The 19,967-nt window shown below is 40.3% G+C and overlaps 1 long non-coding RNA gene and 1 pseudogene across 1 annotated transcript in view; one reads left to right on the plus strand and one right to left on the minus strand.

The window, feature by feature from the left end:
* LOC137286679 (uncharacterized) overlaps window positions 1–19,967 on the plus strand; it is a 178,027-nt gene that overhangs the window by 14,020 nt on the left and 144,040 nt on the right. The gene's annotated exons all lie outside the window — the stretch shown is intronic.
* Window positions 16,428–18,970, minus strand: LOC137286877 (uncharacterized; annotated as a pseudogene).

Consider the following 19,967-nt stretch of genomic DNA (forward strand, 5'->3'; position numbering starts at 1 on the left):
GAGGATACTAGAAATGGACGTCACAATTTGCAGCCTCATTACGAATCAATCGGCGGCGTGACTGGCAAACGCACGAACCAGTAGGCTATCTCTCCACCCTTACGAGAAATTTGATACAAGCGGTATCAGAGACCATGTCCATACAGTTGTCTATTATATGATCTCTATCGGTATGGACTATGCATATGCGTACACGGTCCGTCGTCTTAATGTTAATCTCAATAACGTGCGTTCGTTGTCTTCTTACTAACCGAACACTGACAAAATGTGCATTTTGTTTTACTTGCAGGTGGTCATGGGAGTGAAGTCTAAACTCATCATTGCGTGTCTGGTGCTGTCCGTCATTTTACAGATGGCGTCTACAGATAATGGCGGGATCGGGAAGCCAGTGGCTTCAAAAGTTAGTCTAAAAAAGAAGTCTATTGGAAGCATCATCTCTGGAATCGGCGGTGCGATAAGTACTGTAATACCATTTGTAAGAGATCTTTTAGGTGGTCGTCGAGCAGATACGGAAAGGAATGTAGAAGAGATGAAGAGGACGATGGAAGCAGAGAAAATGACAGAAGAGCTGCGTGGTAGAATCGAGATGCTGCTGGCTGTCCTCGAAGCTAAGCTTCAGATGGATGGTAAGTTGTCTATCTAAGGAGAAGATACCGTCCCATAAAGCCATCCTAGCGCTAACATGATCATATACATATATTACCAGTTTTACCTTGTGTGATGTTAGTGAGTAATAGGGATCGGTTGGTCAGGTCCTTTAACACGATTGATGCATGAAATCGATACCCAATTACACAGACCGAATGTACCGATAGTGTAGATCATGGGTGTATCTGGTTGGGTTTATAACAGTCATCCTTTCGATGAATTCGCATTGTGCCCTTTTACAACAAACTGACAACTTCAGATTCGAGGTTTTGTAATTTCTTCAACATTCCTATATTTGGCAAAAATAATGTCCCATGATGTTTGAGGTTGAACTTCTGTTTTCTACAGCTTCATCTGCTACTGTCTGCAGCTGCAGCTGGTTGATGGTGTCTTGTGCCACCTTGCTGGTGGCTCTCAATCTACCCCGACACGTGCTCTGAAGTGTCCATACAGCCGCTGAACTACACAAACTGCTTCTTTGCCTAAAACTTTGACAACACCCACTACTAAACCATACGCTGAACGACTTCTACCGTATACAGGATTCGACATCTTTAACTTCATCACCGCTCAGTGTTCGCTCACCGTACGCTCACCGTACCTTCCTTGATTGGACAACGTCATCCTCCACGCTACCCGCTGAACGGCCTGCCGTATATAGACCACGACACCGTCCACTTCAACACACATAGCTAAACTTACTCATCAGAACATTTTTTGGACTGGAAAAGATGATATTTGCAAAACTTGTCATTCCGACCATTTGTTATAATGAACGATCTTCAATGAACACAACAATGTGGACTGCTCCACAGCCGTTAAACCAGACTATTTGCCAATTCCCGACCATTGCTTCTAACTTTATTATAGCTTTAATTATACGGTGTTGTTCGTCGTTTATTTCGTCATCCATATGTACACGTAAACATAAGTACATTCAGAACATTTGCCATTGTCTAAGCCTTTACATGCGCTAGATTGGTGTACGTAACATAGCGTGATCAACAGTATGAGCATCGATCTTCGCTTTTGGGAGACGATGACATGTGTCAACCAAGTCAGCAAGCCTGACCACCCGACCCCGTTAGTCTTACGACAAGCATGCGATGCTGAACACCGGGTGTTCAGAGGTACGTGGTGGAGTACAAATTTTGCAGTTTGGTGTCTCGCCTACTTTCTTATCATTCTGCCTCTTCAGAGGTATATGTTCAGTACATATTTTCAAAAAGTTCCTAATAATGTTACAGCTGGGTTGCTGTACTCGTATGTGAACACATAAGCCTCAACCCTTATTGGGGAGTGAAACATTCTTCTTTATTCCACGTGTATCTATATCTGACACAAAAACCACTCACTCTCCTCTCTTTTTCCGGAGTTTTCTCCCTTTTTGTACATCATAAAAAACGGAAAAGTAACATACTTAACCGAGCAAAACCCATGTACTGGTAAGAAACTCTTGACGGGTTCACTTACCCGTCACATCACTCTCCCCCTAATGAAAGGATTTGTGATTAACCAAAATTTAATAATAGGTCGGAAGTATGATACCAATCTAACAACAGTGCAGGGCCCTTGCACTAGTGTGAGATAAGTAGGACACTTAAAGCTTTACAGATCAAACATGCTGAATTATCGATGAAATGTTGTGAAATATCTAACTGAATGCAATGGATGTATCAATCGCCTTCATAAAGAATATGTGACACATGTAAGAAACTAAACTATATAGGTGAGATAAACTTCAAGTATGCATACAATGCAATGTCAAGATGATTAATACTGGATATTGAGCAAATATATAGTATAATAATAATACTGTTTAACTGAGTACTAGTAGATAGTGTTTGTTTCGAAGGAAGCAAACCGACTAGAAAAAACAATATATCAAATTCTATACCATACACTGCATAAGTAACCAGAATCATGATAGATGCATAGGTAACTAACAGAGTATAACATGATCAAATATTTACCAAATTGTTCACAACTGCAGTATTTCACAAGGGTTCATGATCAGTCCCTGTGGTCCAGTGAAACATATACAATGTTGAAATTGGCATTTGAATGCACCATCATTTTCGTGGTAAAGTCAGAAACCAGTAAAAAAAAATGGTTAAACATATTCAAAATACCATTCATTGGCTTTGTGTTTCCGAAAGGGAAACTGATTCTTCATTATTAGTCATGTGTTTCGAATTCTATTCATGATTCACATTTCAGTGCTGTCGTGAAACTAATGTCACAATGATAACATTAGAACTAGCATGAAAAACAACAATTGAATAACATAACACAATATTTGCACTAACACTGGTAACTAATTTGAAGGAATTATCAAGGTAACACTACAAATGGCTTCTGGAATTAACAGTTAACGACTATTTCTCTGCTTATTACACACGTTTACTTCCCAAACGATTACTTAGTTCAGCGTTACTGTTTACGCTGGCTTCTTCTATCTGTTCTCAGTTGAGAGTGGATGGAATTCACCATTTTCTGACAGTCAGATGAAAGATCACTATAGGAAATCCAGGAGTTGTAAGATTGGTCAAATGATAACCATTTGACACGGTAATACCACTGTCCATGTTTATAGTTCTTGGAAATGATCTTTTCTATCTCATAATACTGAGGATTGTCAGACATGTTCTTGACAGTCTCGGTTGTTTGCGAAGTGTCACACACAGTTCGTCTATCCTCGTTAGGTTGGAGATCATGGGGCGGGATCTCGTCACCAGACAAGACAGCAGGTGGCAGCTGGTCTGAGTTACCCGGAGGTTCGTGGTCATCTGGTTCGTTGGGACGGATGGTGGATTTTTTTAGTCGCTCCACATGCAATCTGTTCCTAATCAGTTTCCCATCACATTTGCGGCGTACACGTACATGAATGTCTGAAAGTTTCTCTGTGATATAGTATGGACCGGACCAAGGCCTGGCCAGTTTTCTTGTTTGGCCTGTGACAATCACTGGTTGGTACACAAACACTGTGTCCCCAACCTTGAAATCTGGTAAGTTTACTTTACTTGCAAATTTGTCACACATGGCCTTCTTTCTTTCATTTAGAAGGTCTTCAGCGATTGTCCTAGCATGTTCCAAACCGCTCACTAACTGAGATACATAGTCCGCCGTTGTAAGAGAGCAGTTAGGGCCTAGATCGAGTGTTGTGTCACTGGGGAATCGAGGATGGCGTCCGTGAACAAGGAAGTAGGGAGAATAATTCGTTGTGTCAAGGGATGGTGTCGTGTTGTAGGCAAACTGTATGAAAGGTACATGCAAATCCCACTCATCATGCATTTTGTCACAGTATTTGGAAAGTGAAGCTTGGACAGTTGACATGAACCTTTCACTTTGCCCGTTACACCTTGGATGGTAGCTGGTAGTTTGAGTTTTCTTCACTGTCATCAGCTTACAAGTTTCTTTCACAACTTCAGAGAGAAAATTTGAACCACGGTCACTATGTAGATATTTCGGAGCACCATGTCTACATATGATGTTGTACACTAACTTATTTGCCACAGTCACTGCTTTCATGTCAGAAACAGGGAACAATTCAACAAATTTGGTGAAGTAATCTACAAACACTAATAGGTATTTGTTTCCAGTTTGTTTGTTCAGTGGTAGAGGTCCAAGAAAGTCTGTGCTAACTCTCTCAAAAGGAGCAGATGCAGTTATGGGTGTAATCTGGGCTCGCACTGGTTGAGATGGCCGTTTGCGTTGATTACAAACATCACATGAAGTCACCCATTTTGTAATATCTGAACACATACGAGGCCAAAAGTATTTCAACCTGGCCTTATTAATTGTTCGATCAATTCCGAAATGACCACCAGCAAGGGGGTCATCATGGATTTCTCTAAGTATCTGTGACTTCATTGAATCTGGGATGGCAAGCTGAATAGATGCCATGCTGTCGTTCCTCGTCCGATTCTCACGGATCCACACATGGAATAGGATATCATTGTGCAGAAAATAAAACCTGGAGGCATTAAAAACATCTTGCCTCCTTTTCTCATTATCAGGAAGAGCACCTTCTTTCAGATACTTGATCATGTCTTGATATTGTGGATCATTGCACTGTTCCAATTGTAGTTTATTGAGCGTACTGTCTGACACTTCTGAACATACCATGTCTGCAGAGTTAGTATATCCAGTTGTCGCCACTTGTGGAATTCCTTTCACAAGACGTTCGGGGTCAGCTTGTCGTGTTTTCAGTGTATTGACACAGACCTCATTTGAAGCAGTTTGCTCGATTTCCGGCAGTGGATGTTGCTGAATCAGGGGCGAGACAGTTGTGGTATCTGGAACGTCACAGGTAAGGATAGAGTGATCATCTTCCTCATTCTCCAGAGATTCTTCAGCATCCGAATATGTTCGTCTTGAGATGGCATCCGCATTGCCATGCAATACTCCTGGGCGCACAACAACAGTCATATCATATGACATGAGATATGTCACCCATCTTGCAATGCGACCAGTTGGTTCTTTTACAGACAACAACCACTTTAATGCTGAATGATCAACTACTACTGTGAATTGAGCATGTCGAAGGAGATAATCAAAATGTTTTATGGCAAAAATAACCGCTAAACATTCTTTTTCTGTGATAGTGTAGTTTCTCTCGGGTTTGTTCATAGACCTTCCCGCATACGCGATGACTCTTTCCACTCCCTGTTGTTCCTGACATAGAACGGATCCAACAGAAAATGAACTGGCATCTGTGTATAAGACAAAGGGGGCATTGTAGTTTGGATATGCAATAACGGGTGCCGTCATGAGATTCTGCTTTAGACATTCAAATGATTCTTGACACTCTGTAGTCCAAGTGAATGGTGTATCTTTCTTGGTCAGCTGGTTCAAAGGATGAGCAAGTTTTGCATAGCCGCCAATGAATTTTCTGTAATAACCGCTGAGGCCTAAGAATGCCCGAAGATCTTTTAAGGTAGTTGGCTGAGGGTATTCGCGAATAGCAGCTAATTTGTCAGGGTCTGGAGCGATGCCATGGGGAGTGACGATATGGCCAAGATACTTTATTTTGTGATGACCAAAGAAGCATTTTGATGGAGAGAGTTTCAGGTTTGCAGTCCGCAATCTTTCTAAAACTTCTCTGATATGAGTCATATGTTGACTGAAGTCCTTGGAATATATGATGACGTCATCTAAATAGATGAGGCAAGATTTCCATGTCAAGCCTTGCAATACTGTTTCCATCACTCTCTGAAATAAGGCGGGAGAGTTCTTGAGCCCCATAGGAAGCCTTCGAAACTGGAAAAGTCCAAGATGACATTTAAAGGCAGTATACTCTCTCGAGTCCGGGTCGATCATGAGTTGGTAAAACCCACTTTGTAGGTCTAAGGTGGTAAAGAACTTCGGTTGTGCGTGGCCAATACTTTCAAGGCACTCATCAGTGGTTGGCAAAGGATGGGCTAATAGTTCCGTGACAGAGTTCAAATTCCTGTAGTCCACAACAAATCGGTATTGGTTCTTCTGTCTCTTTGTCACAAGAAAACATGGACTTGCCCAGGGACTCACTGAATCTTCAATAATGTTTTGATCCTTTAAATCATTGATGCATGTTTCAAGTGCTGCTTTTTGTTGAGGGCCTAATCTGTACGACCGTGATCTAATTGGAGCTTGATCCTGCTTCACTCTGATTTTATGAGTAATAATGTCACATGATCCAACCTTGCCATGAAGAGCAAACACATCAGAGTATTCGTCGATCAAAGATGTGAGGTCCTGTCTTTGATGTTCGGTTATGTCACTGTTGGCAGGGGGAAGATTTACGAACCGAGAGGCTTTATCTGAATCTTTATCACAAAGAGAGATAGGTATAGTTTCATTTGCACCTCTGTTGACACTAAACCCCTGTTCATCTGCACCTTCGTCTCCAAGGTAGTACAAGCTGTCATCCTTGCTGAGACACACAAACTTCCCGATGTAACTACCCTTCGAGATTCCAACTGGTTCATCAGACAGGTTCACTAGGCGCTGATATACATGATTGTCATTTACATGACATAACACTTTGGCACATAAAACACCTTCAGGATAAGCACAGTTTCCATTCTCGCTAATGCCTAACACAGTGTTGGGAAGAGGGTTGCCTTTAAGCTTTGCCAAAATAACTATCTCTGAGCGCGGAGGGATAGTTACATTGTCTGCTGCAATAGTCTGTCTTCTGGGGTCAATAGACAGCTTATTCTTGCTAAAATCAAGCAGTGCATTGTGACTTGACAGAAAGTTCAGACCTAGAATAAAATCTGTGTTCAGACCGGGAACGAGGTAAAATTTCACGTTGAACATTGTCTGATTGAACCACACCTGTAATGTAACAGTCCCTTGAATTTCTACCTTTTCATCACTTGCCGTAACTATATATGTTTTGTCAGATTTCTGAATTGGTGCAAGATGAAATAACTTCTTGGTAATGGTTTCATATTTGGCAACACAAAAATCCGCACCAGTATCAATGAGGGCATAGTGTTTGTCCTGACCTATTGAAATTGGGACAAAGTTCTTTAAGACAGGTAAGGAAGTCGTTGATAGCCTAATGGTATCATTGGTTTCACTGAGTCCACCTAGAGCCCCATTGTTCTGGGTGGACTTTGTTAGTTTTCCTGACTAGTAGTGCACTGACTTTCAAAATGACCATTCTGGTGGCAACGTCGGCAAACAACTTTAGACATGGGCTTTTTCATGTACTTGGGGCAGGTTCTCGCTGTATGGCCAACTTCGAGACACAACTGACAGCTAACTGTGGATGAGGTCACGGTGTTCAACATGTTCACAGGGACTTGTTCTGGGGGTTTGGCCTTCAAGGACATGATAAGATCCAGCATGGTTGATAGGGTTTGGTCCTGTTTGTTTACCTGTTCTTCTAACTTTCTCAGTTTAATTGAGCTCTGGTCCTGTGGGTTGCTGTTTCCCCCATAAGCGATGGATTCGGCTGCTATTCTAGCCGATTGGATGGCTGCTTGACATGTTGTGGGTTGTTGTTGGATTACAAATGTTCGTAAATGTGGCAAGAGGCCCCTTACAAAAATGCGCATCTTTTCATCGTCTGGTTTAGCCAGTGTGCTGCATTTGTTTTCAATGGCATTTATATAGTCTTCCAGAGGCTCACACTCCCCCATAACCCTTTCAAATAATTGCTTTTCAATTAACCACGGTTGTTGAGAACTCTTGAAATGTGTGATAAACCGATGGTACAATGCTTTTCTATTTTTCTTGTCCTCCTCGGACAGGGTTTTGAACCACTGGACTGCCCTCCCATCCAGCATGAGACGGAAAACATTCGGTGTATCAGTATCCGATAAGCGGGACAGTTGGCGCCATGCCTCGAATTTCTCCAACCAAAGTTCGGGGTCCTCAGAAACATCACCAGTGAAACAATGAGGTTTCAAGTTACCGACCCCAGAAAATGGCTTAGATGGTTTGACAGTTTCAAAGTCATCGTCACTAATTTCTTGATGTTTTGATTTCTTGGGCGGCATGGTTGGCAAAATGGCGGCGAACAAAGATACACAAGGCAATGGAAAGTTTACTCACATAAACAGATGGATTGAATGTCCTTCATACTGCAATTATCGGGATCATTAGCATCTCCACCATATATGTTACAGCTGGGTTGCTGTACTCGTATGTGAACACATAAGCCTCAACCCTTATTGGGGAGTGAAACATTCTTCTTTATTCCACGTGTATCTATATCTGACACAAAAACCACTCACTCTCCTCTCTTTTTCCGGAGTTTTCTCCCTTTTTGTACATCATAAAAAACGGAAAAGTAACATACTTAACCGAGCAAAACCCATGTACTGGTAAGAAACTCTTGACGGGTTCACTTACCCGTCACAATAACGCGTTTACGTAGAATGCAACTAAGCATACTGTGTTCAGTTTTTAATCAGGCTTATAATTGTTTATAATTTCGAACACATGACGTGAGGTTTCAAGCATGAAATTAGTTTATCTCCTAAATATAATCTCCAAAAAGTAAAAACGTATGGGTGTATTTTGACGAATTTAATCTGCTAACTTTAAAGTGAGATAACACATGTAGGTCTGGATCAGTTGCAGACAAATGTCACCATGTTAAAGATCAAATGTCTGTTGACATGTTAAGCTTATAACGTGTTCAATAAGAGAAGGCACCGATCGCAGTTGGGTTTTGTCTTCAGCAATTGTTGTGGCCACCACGAGCTTCTCAAAACTGGTCTGCACCGTCTCGGCATGGAGTGGATAAGTCTTTGAATTTTAACTTCTGGTCCAAATACTCCTGTGTGATTGAGGCTAATATTTAAACAAACATGAAATGGTTGATGTATTCCATGGTTATGGCAGCTGTGTAGCCGGCCTTAAGTCTGCAGCATGTTGGTATGTAATGATAGCATCGGAAGTGCTTGACAAAGGTAATGAAAGATGACGAGAATCAGCAGATCCCGGGGTTACTCTGGGTTTACCGGAAACAAGGCCTGGTTTTATGAAAGACAATCCTTGCTTCATTTTTGATGTTACGAACAAGTGAGTTTAGTTTTACTTCGCTTTTTGCAATATTCCAGCAATATCATGGAGGGCGACACCAGAAATGGGCTTCATATATTGTACACATGTAGAGAATCGAACCTGGGTCTTCGGCGTGACGAGCAAACACTATAACTACCAGACTCTGTCTCCCCCCGTAAGGTGCATGGTTACACAACATACAAACAACATAAATATCACAAACAATTTATTGAATCATGTTAATGAACGGTCTTCGCCATCACTGAATTTGGATTAGGTATTTAAAACGAGGGAAGAGAAACGGGAGGACACAATATAGCCCATTCTGATGTCACTCAAGTACTGTATAATTATTTTAACAGAAATTTATTATCAAAAGGAAAAATGCTAATTTGAGACTCTTCAAAAAAAAGAACAACGTTTAAGATATTTTAGAAGAATATATTACATTGGTTCCCGCCATCGAGTTACAAATAAAGTAGTATCTAAAAGTTATTTATTGTTTCTGTTGCCTCTCGAGCTGTGACGGCCCGGGTTAGAATTCAGAATTCAGAATTCTTCTGTAATGCATGCTTTTCGCCAGAGGCAACTTATGGAATCGGGTGTTCAGGCTCTCTGGCATGGTTGACACAGTCATATCGTAGATTTTTAAAGAGTGTTTCATTTGGTGAATTTGGTGGCTAGTGAATTTTAGGTTTGTTTTATCATGAAATAAAGAATGATGCACCGAGAACTAACACAAGTATTTTTCCTGCTGTCCGCTGACGAAGTGGTACTCCTCTCCGATATTATCTGCGGCCTACAAAAGCGTAATAATGTTTTGGAAAAGTATTGCGCTGGGTATGGTTTTTCCGTTAATTTAGATAAAATCCAAAATTGTTGCCTTTATAAATGAACTTTGAGATTTTTCTGTATCATCTTTCTGGTTCTAGAGGACAACGTTTCAGGACTTGTCCTAGCCCTATCATCACGTAGAACTGAACAATAACAACTGTTAACTCTTCCCGTGACGTCACAATGCAGTAACACAATGCAGCAACACAGCTATTGCGTTACATTCTATACATTTATGTATAAGATTCTGAACATTTCAACAATATTTTATAAGTTAATCCAACAATATTTTATACATTCATAATAACACAATGTATGCTATTATCCCTGTTAGCTTTATTCATTGACTTCTATTAGCCCTGTTACCTGTATCCATTGACTTCCACATGTATTGCATCATGGCATTGTGGCGTCATAAGCATTGTGACGTCACGGGCAGAGTTAACAGTTACTTACATCTCGACCTGATTATAATAAATAAGATAATTCTTTATTATCCCCGGGGAAATATGTTTTATATCAGTCCTGCAGTTTCTTTCCTTGATAAAGCAGGCATACATAACATTGCAAATGGTAATCATAAAACTAATTTTCAAAACAACCAGGATATAAATACATCAATGCAGTACACAAGCGTAGATGCTGACTAGAATTTGGACAGCTGGAAGACAGGCCATTCACTGAATTTGTTGTTAATACATCTACTAGTTGTAAGAAATGAGTGGCGAACCCTGTTTGTACGCAGCCTCCGTCCAGGAGGTAATGATGAAGATTCCGAAAAGAGTATACGAGTAGGATCACTTAAAATGTTGTTTGCCTTTTTTGAAATTTGCTGCACAAATACAATTGCCAACACTTTCGATAGGAAGACTAATAATTTTAGATGCAGTGTTTAATATTTTCTGAGAGTTTGTTTTTATTTTGGACAGACAGGTTCCCGAACCATCTCAAGAAACTAAAGGTCATGACACTTGTAATAAAGGTTTTGTAAAATATCAACATGAGAGTTTGGTCCATTTAAAAATGTTTCGACCGCCACAAAAAGCCTTTCTTACACTTTTTGTCAGTGTTTCCATTCCATGAGGGTTTCAAATATAAGACAGTACGTAAATATTTGCATTCATTTACTCTATCAATTTCATTAATTTCAATATTTGCAGCATTTATTGTTGACTTAGACTTTCTAAAGTCTATGATCATTTCTTTGGGTTTTTTTCACTTTGCAAAATATGTTTGATTTACACCTTCAAATTTTGAAATTTCAGCCCTGTAACTAAGTTCTGATTCCCTAATAATGCAACATCATCTGCGAATTTACCTGTAAAACATGTTTCTGTACAAAATGGTCGAAAGTGGTGAGATGACGCTACCACGAATGATAGGGATGCCCTGAAACGTTGTACTCTCGAATGATGTAATCCAGAAATATCTCTATGTTCTTCAGACAACATCTTCTAAGTGCCAGTCAAGCATTTAGAAATGGAGATAAGCTTTCTGAATATGAATAGTGGTTTTTGAGTGGCGTGGGAACAGACTGTGCCCAATGGTATACGTATCAGTGAGTTCTTTTTTCTCAGTATTTGTGGTAGCATAAACATTTTGATAAATCTACAATCCGAAAAGACCCTCTATAGTATTATTAGGTCATTATCAAAGTTGAAACCTACTCCCGGTGATTTTTCATTCTAAAGTTTACCAATTCTACTCTATGGGACTGAAGTCTGTGGACTGGATTGGAATATTATTTCACCAATAGAGAAAGTTCAAACTTTGGTTTGTAAACATTTACTGATTCCCCTAAACCACATCGTTCGGGGTGAATGTGGCGGGTATCCTGTTATGTTTATGTTTGGTATTAATTGTTGAATATGCCAGTATCTCGTCTACCCAGAACCTGTTAGAACTTATCATTGTTAGATGCTAGCCATGGTAAAACAAATGGGTATCTAAATTTAAGCTATTACTTTACAATATGGGATTTGGATATGTATGGGAAAGTTATATATTAGTAGCATAAATTCCTTCCTGTCTAAATTTATGATCAGAGCTCAACATATATCCCATCAAGAATGGCATAACTCGCTATAATCAATTTGTCAAACGTATTAATAAATATTCTCTTTTTAAGAGTAATCTTTTTTTAGAACCATATCTTAGTGTTATCAACATTAGTAAATTTCGCATTGATCTTACATAGTTTGATTGTGGTTCCCATCGGTTAAATATTGATGAGACAGGTAGATGCACAAATAAGCCGAGACATCACAGGCTATGTGGCATGTGTGATAATGGATATATTGAAAACGGGTAGAATTTCCATTGATAATGGATATATTGAAAACGGGTATCATTTCCTTTGATAATGGATATATTGAAAACGGGTAGCATTTCCTTTGATAATGGACATATTGAAAACAGGTAGAATTTCCTTTGATAATGGATACATTGAAAACGGGTAGCATTTCCTTTGATAATGGATACATTGAAGACGGGTAGCATTATTTTGATAATGGATATATTGAAAACGGGTAGCATTTCCTGTGATAATGGATACATTGAAAACGGTTAGCATTTCCTTTCATAATGAATATATTGAAAACGGTTAGAATTTCTTTTGATAATGATACATTGAAAACGGGTAGAATTTCCTTTGATAATGGATATATTGAAAACGGGTAGCATTATTTTGATAATGGATATATTGAAAACGGGTAGCATTTCCTGTGATAATGGATACATTGAAAACGGGTATCATTTCCTTTGATAATGGATATATTGAAAACGGGTAGCATTATTTTGATAATGGATATATTGAAAACGGGTAGCATTTCCTGTGATAATGGATACATTGAAAACGGGTATCATTTCCTTTGATAATGGATATATTGAAAACGGGTAGCATTATTTTGATAATGGATATATTGAAAACGGGTAGCATTTCCTGTGATAATGGATACATTGAAAACGGGTATCATTTCCTTTGATAATGGATATATTGAAAACGGGTAGCATTATTTTGATAATGGATATATTGAAAACGGGTAACATTTCCTTTTAGTGTGTACTGACCAAATAAACATCCCCTTCTTTGCCAGATGTCTGTATATTGATGTCCTCAAACAATACTTTTGTCATCAGAAATGTAGCAATGTTTATTGATCATGCTGCAATGTACCGCCAATCATATATGGCTGCGAGCATGTGATCTTGTATTATGGGCCGATGACATACATACACTTTGTGAATAAAGACAATCGGCAAACGCGAAAAAGAGCTCGGTTCCATATAAGTGGAATATTGCTGTGTGCTGCGTAAAACTAAACTCACTCACAGTTGCTTATATGTCAGGACGAAAAGTGCATAGCCTTGTAAGATGACACCCTGTCAGATACATAGAACCCTTCCGGGTGATAGGATTTCCTGAAGAAAAGGAATCCACCGAAACTATGTTTGTGTTGCTTGTCTATCCTAACAAAGCTTTTTATCAGAATGTTGAATCTGGCCTATTACTCCGTAACCCGAACCCTGCAGTGCGTTTTCCTGCCGATTTAATATAACAAACGCTGAACTTGTCCCCCTGACGCTCCCTGAACCACAGAAGTTTCCACACTGCCTTAACATCTCTGCACGGCTAAAGCCTTAAATGAAGCAAGTCTAGATTTCCAATTTAACGATTAATTAATGATCTCTCTGATCTGACTGGGGCTCCTTTTCACTTTATATTGCAATTGCTTAATTTGATACTATCAGAATTATATGCACTCAGATACTCAGCATTTGCTTAGGGCCTCTATTGCAATTCTCGTGCGTGTATACATGTATATATGTGTGTGTTGGTGACGCAGCATGGGCGGCCTGTAACACTGTTTGATTATAATTCACAAGCACATGCTCATTATATGGTCGGAATCATGCAGATACTTATCATAAAAACGGGGTTTTATGCAGGTGGAATGAGGCTCGCTCTTACAAATGTCAGTGGGTTCGATCACAATACTTTTCGTTTTACGGCTTCTTTTGATTTAAAACGCTGATTAATGGATAAGACCACAACTAGTATGCCAAATTGTCGTTACCATAACAACCCTGTGAATGTTTGATGTAAGAGAGTACTAAATAGGAAGCTACGTACAGCAGTACTACTGCAGGTGACAGTGTATGTCGTAAATGTTAATAGCTTGCTTTAACGCCATCACTAATCACTGGTACGTCTATGCAATTATATGTCTGATGGATGAGAACTTGCATCGCCACTTTTCTCAATATTCTGAATGCATATATGTAGCATGAAACCGGCAGATACGCACGGAAGAAAGTGTTTACCCTACCTGCAACAACGACGGCCTGTGTCTACAAAGGGATATAATGTGTGAATGAATGACATGTACTTTTATTTTGACCTGTTTATAATAATTTCACAATAATCTCCCTGGCTGTCAGATGTTATTGTATTTATACAGCAACATTCTTCGACCTTTCTCCGTATAGGTCCGTCATATACATCGCGCACTATCCCTTTCTCCCATGATCATCTTAAACGACTGTTACAAGAATTGATCTTTTAATCTTCTCAGTGCGTCCCTTGTGCAGGCAGAAACGTTCGATACAAGGAGACATTGGAAACATTTATACATTAAGAAACTTATCAATAATAAAGCCTTCTCACGCCAAAAATACTAAACCGTGTAAGCATATCTCAGCAATCACGTGACCATTTATGTCCAATCAATAGAATCACGAATTTAACTCCGTGTTTCCCTCATTTAAGCAGGTTTCACTGTTGCTGTGTGTTGGGTGTTGCAGTATGAATATTTAGCATAAATTACCTAAGTGACTGGGGTGAGCCGGGTTTGAATTGGTCATCAATAACACATGCTTGCCGTAAAGGGTAACTGGATCATGATCAGGTGATTGCTCACACAGATCATCGTATCCTAATTACGTCGATCGATGCTCATGCTGCTGATCACTGGATTGTCTGGTCCAGACTCGATTATACTCAGAACTACGATATATTCATTTATTTTCCTACGCCTGCAGTAATACAGAGGGCATGGTTTCTTCACATCCTGGGGTTTGGGGTAGCCTAGTGGTTAAAGCATTTGTTCGTCACGCCGGAGACCCGGGTTCAGTTCCTCATATGGGTACAAGTTGTGAAGCCCATTTCTGGTGTCCCCCGCCGTGATATTGCTGGAATATCGCTAAAGCAGCGTAAAGCTAAACTCACTCCTCTTCCTCACTCACTCACTCAAGTCTTTGAAGGGTATTTAGAAGTGGAAATCATAAGAACAGCCAGATTCATGGATGTCAAGTTCTTTATTGTGGATAAAGGGTTAGGGGGTTTCGGAGCGTATTTATCGTGGAGAACGGGTTAGGGCGTTTCGGAGCGTATTTATCGTGTTATCCACAATAAAGAAACTGACATCCATGACTTTTCTTGAACTCACTCACTCACACTGTTGAAACCCACGACCATGCTTACAGTACTGCCGCACCAAATTGCAGACATCTACCAACATGCATTGAAAAACAACGATCAATGGAGGAATGTTTTATTGACTTGAACTCCTTCTCAGTTGCTTTTGCACTGGCCGTTATTGGTACATAATATAAGCATTTGGATTGGAAGGATTAGAAGGATCAGACCTAATCTTCAGCAACCCTGTCGTACTAACGACAAAACGGGTGGAGGAACAGCACACACACGGCCTGCACGTGTTCCTTAGTACACGTGGTTGTTGTCTGACACCATGCGCCACTCGTTAGTTTATTTGTATGATTTTATTTGATTTCGATCATCGTGAAGCAAAAAGAGGATAACTGTTTTATGTGATTAATAAACACTTGAAACCAGCCTCTGCAGTAATTAGAAACACAGCAGACAAACATAAACAAAACAAGCAAAACAGAATCTACATACAGCATGTTCAATATAATTGTACTCCCTTTAAACACTTTGACACACATTAGAGCACTGATTAGGCCTTACATAAACTATTCTTCTTTCTCATTACCACCAGACTCCATAATTCGACCCGACACTCAAATGTCTTTCTTTTTGTATACTAGAGAAAATGCAACTTTGAGTCTCAAAATGTGCATGATTTTTTCATATTTCCAAGTTTTGATTTTCTGTCAGAGAAAGGCTTTTGAACACCAAATAAAATGAATTAATAAATTGTAAAAATAAGATCCGTCCGCCACATATGTTTTTGTAGAAAATGTGATGAAAACGAAGAATATTTGTTTGGTGTGACATAATCACGTGCTTCATTCGGATCAAAGTGATTTACTTTTCTAAATCGTCTTACTGAGATATGCAAATGAAAAGTACCTTTGTTTTAGTTCCGGGGAAAAGGTACAAACAAATACACGAAACAAATATGAAATTATAAATGACAGTTTTAGGTTTTAAGTTCTGCCTAGCAACCTTGTCAGTACCTTAGTTCCTGCATTTATAAAATCCAGTTTTCAAACAGGCTTTCGTTTTCACGTCAATATAGATACAAGAAATGGGTATCTAGTTGTTTAGGAAGGCTGTTAACACGGCAAGGGCGACAGTAACAGCGAGGGAGTCTCTCCAGGAAGTGGACCCTGTAGAATGAAACAATGAGAGTAAGCACATGGGCTGTGTCTACTTTATGGACAATATACCGACAATGGCTCTGGAATAATAACGGGGGATGAACACAATGCTATTGGAATAATAACTGAGGGTGAGCTCAATGATATCCTTAATTACTTTTGCAACGTAACTGAGGGTGAACACCAAGATATTGCAAAAGTAACTGAGGGTGAACACAATGATAATAATGAAATAACCTATTTCGGCCTTGTACCGCTGGTGAGCACAATGAGCCCGCTTGTTGAGCGAATGAGGTTTGTTTCAAGTCGCCTTCAGCAATATTCCTGCTATATCAGGGCTCGGAACGTCAGAAATGTGCTTCATACATTGAACCCATGTGGGGAATCGAACCCGTGTCTTCAGCATGACAAGCGAATGCTTTAACCACTAGGCTACCCCACCGCTCCTGGACTAGGTAAGCCCACCAGCTCCTCCCACGCATGGTGTGTGTTCCAACTGCGGTCAAAGACAATGAAAGACTTCTGTTCTGGTGTCTGGCAATTTATTTAAGAAATGATCCCCATTGTAAATCACTGCCGTTTTGTTGTCATTTTTTGACGTGAACTTTTCTCAAATGTCTTAACTATGGTACATACCATTGCCTGGTCCGTTGCGTTACAATCAACGTTGGGAATTTTATGAAAAGTGCTTAACTTAATACTCTGCCTGTTAGAATTGGTCGCCCATGCTTGTCGAAAGGGTAATGGCCAGACAGGCTGACACATTTCATCGAACCTCAATTGCGTACATGATGTTGATCACTGGATTGTTTGGTTCGGATTCGGTTATTTACATATAGCTGGAATATTGCTGAGTGTGGCGTTAAACAACCAACCACTTAACCACTAAATTATCAAAGTCAGTACTGTGATAACTGGATTTTTCTGGGCCAAAATCGATTTTTGCTGTCATATAACTGGAATATTGCTAGTGGGGCGTGGAAATACAAACAACAGTGTAAATATTAGTGATGACAGATATACCAACCGTTAGCAGCGATATCTCTATCGACCTCGCTTATCAGTCTCTGCACTCGCCTTGCTTCAGCGGAAGACTTATCAGCTATCTTCTGATAGATGGACTTCAGCTCGCTAAGCGTTGACTTCAAGTCATCCAGTCCCATGCTTGGCAGGTTGTTGGCGATTTTATTGAATGTTTCTTGCGTGAAGGTGGTAATGCTGGATCCAGCTGACGCTAGGAGGTTATGAAGGTCGTCGAAGATGCCCCGCTTCACAACCTTCTTACCGAAATGTATTCCATGCTTTCCCCAGCGACCTCGGCAGCCAGACACAAAGACGTGGTCAAAAGGACAAGACACTGGATACGCATGCTTCCTTTTCTGAAAGAGCTACTTGTCGTTAGTAAGGGACCGATCACTTCATATTCTCAACTGCTGTATTGAAACTAAAGATTTCAGACCTCTGAAATGTGATATATGGGTACACCGATATCTAACGGAGCCACGCAAGGCTTTGTGCAGTATATGGTGCAATGAAGCTGTTCCATTGTTGATCAGCATTGACTGAATCTTATCTTAATCACCAAATCGGCTCTGGTTGTGAGATCGGTGGACGTACATTTCAGCCTGTCCTGCTGTTTCATAATGGCGAGACCCGTGACGATCCAGGGTAGAACACATGTCATCGGTTCCCAATTGCGCAGATCGATGCTCATGATTTTGATCACTGGATTTTCTGGTCCAGACTGGATTTTTACAGACCGCGGCCATACAACTGAGATATTGCTGAGTGCAGCTTAAAATGAAACTCACTCACTCACTTATAATGGCGAAAAGAATGTGAGTCAGTGAGTGAGTGTTCCCGTCCACCATTATTCCTCGCACAACCCGGGGCATAACGGTCCGATTCGATCTCGTCTGTTTCAAAATCCCGACCCATGCAATGTTCCACTCCACTCATGCCTTATAGTACTGCTCATGCCTCAAGTGAAGCAATTCTAGATGCTGTTCAGGCGCTGGGCACTTCTTCTCGAAACGTTCGTAGTCCTAAGAATGCTAGCTTTGATCGCAGTCAACGTCTTAAGAATGGGCTTAAGAAGTTCGTAGGGCTACGAACGTTTCGAGAATAGCTAGCCTGAATCTCCCGTCTCACCTAGAATCCTTTTCAATATACAGTGAGTAAATAGTTCAGTCAATACTGTATACGTATGTACTAAGCCTTAGTCAAGTCTAACTTACATGCTTAAACACAAAAATTTCACAGGAAGGTAGCATACACAGAGAAAGTCAGAATGATAATCGACAAACATCGTGATTATGAGATGGGAATTGAACTATCAAAAGCAAAGAAGGATTTATGCACCTACCGAGAAACCTGCTCAGTCGCTCTGTTGAGAAGGCTTCCGTGTAATGTATGACAGGAATAGAATGTGACCAAACGAATAGAAATGACCAACAATAGCTATAGAGAAGTCGGCTACCGGGCGTTCCGCTCCATTGAATTAGTTGCGTAACACAATGTGGCTGGTTGCGTTCGCACCTAGTTCTTGGAAAAGGTGTATATCTTCCAGGAAAGACGACATGTTAAAGTTAGACCACCCACGACTCGAGGCTCATCTAGTTACAACACATGTAGTTGTAACAGACTTGTACTATGAGATTTCGGCGGTGTGTTTAAAACAAAGTGGCGGGAAAATGAGTGTTCCACATGAATATCACGTCATACGCTCCAATTTCCGTCGTTAAAGTTTAAAAAAGTGAGTCTCAGCCGTGGAGGACGTGAAAACAACTTTCTTGAATGAGTGGAGTGATAAAATTGATGATATTACTCTTTCCCAAGTTGGTGAGGCTGTGGAGTTGAATTTAAAGTTTGAGGACCTATTTATATCCCAGTCTTTGAACATTTACGACGTGAGTGCAAGCGACCAAATTGACCTGGATGTTAGGTTATTTGATCTTCAGTTCGACCTCTTTTCTGAAGAAAATAGGTCTGATGACATTACTAATCCGGTTGATCCACCTGCTCATGGTGAACGATTTGCGAAAATCGTATCAGAAGACGATATTCTGCAAAGCATCGCTAATGCTGAGAGTAAGAACACTCGAAATAACACGAAGTGGGAGTTGCGTGGTTTCGACCAACTGCGAACAACTGTCTGTCCAGGTTTGTGTTGGAAGAGTGAAAGGCGGGTGGATCAGAGTATCCACCCAAAACCTTCTATCTCTTAGGTGCTGGTTTGCCACGTCGCATGTGGGAAATGGGAAACATCGGCGTTAACCTTTTGGAAACGAACAATCTTGCGTGTCAGCTTTTCCGACAAGTTCCGAGTGCCGAGGTACGAAGACTGACTGCACAAGGTCAACGAAGAAACCTAGAAAACTGTATGGGATAAAGAA

This window comes from Haliotis asinina, chromosome 6, assembly GCF_037392515.1.
Source record: "Haliotis asinina isolate JCU_RB_2024 chromosome 6, JCU_Hal_asi_v2, whole genome shotgun sequence".
Lineage (NCBI taxonomy): Eukaryota > Metazoa > Mollusca > Gastropoda > Lepetellida > Haliotidae > Haliotis > Haliotis asinina.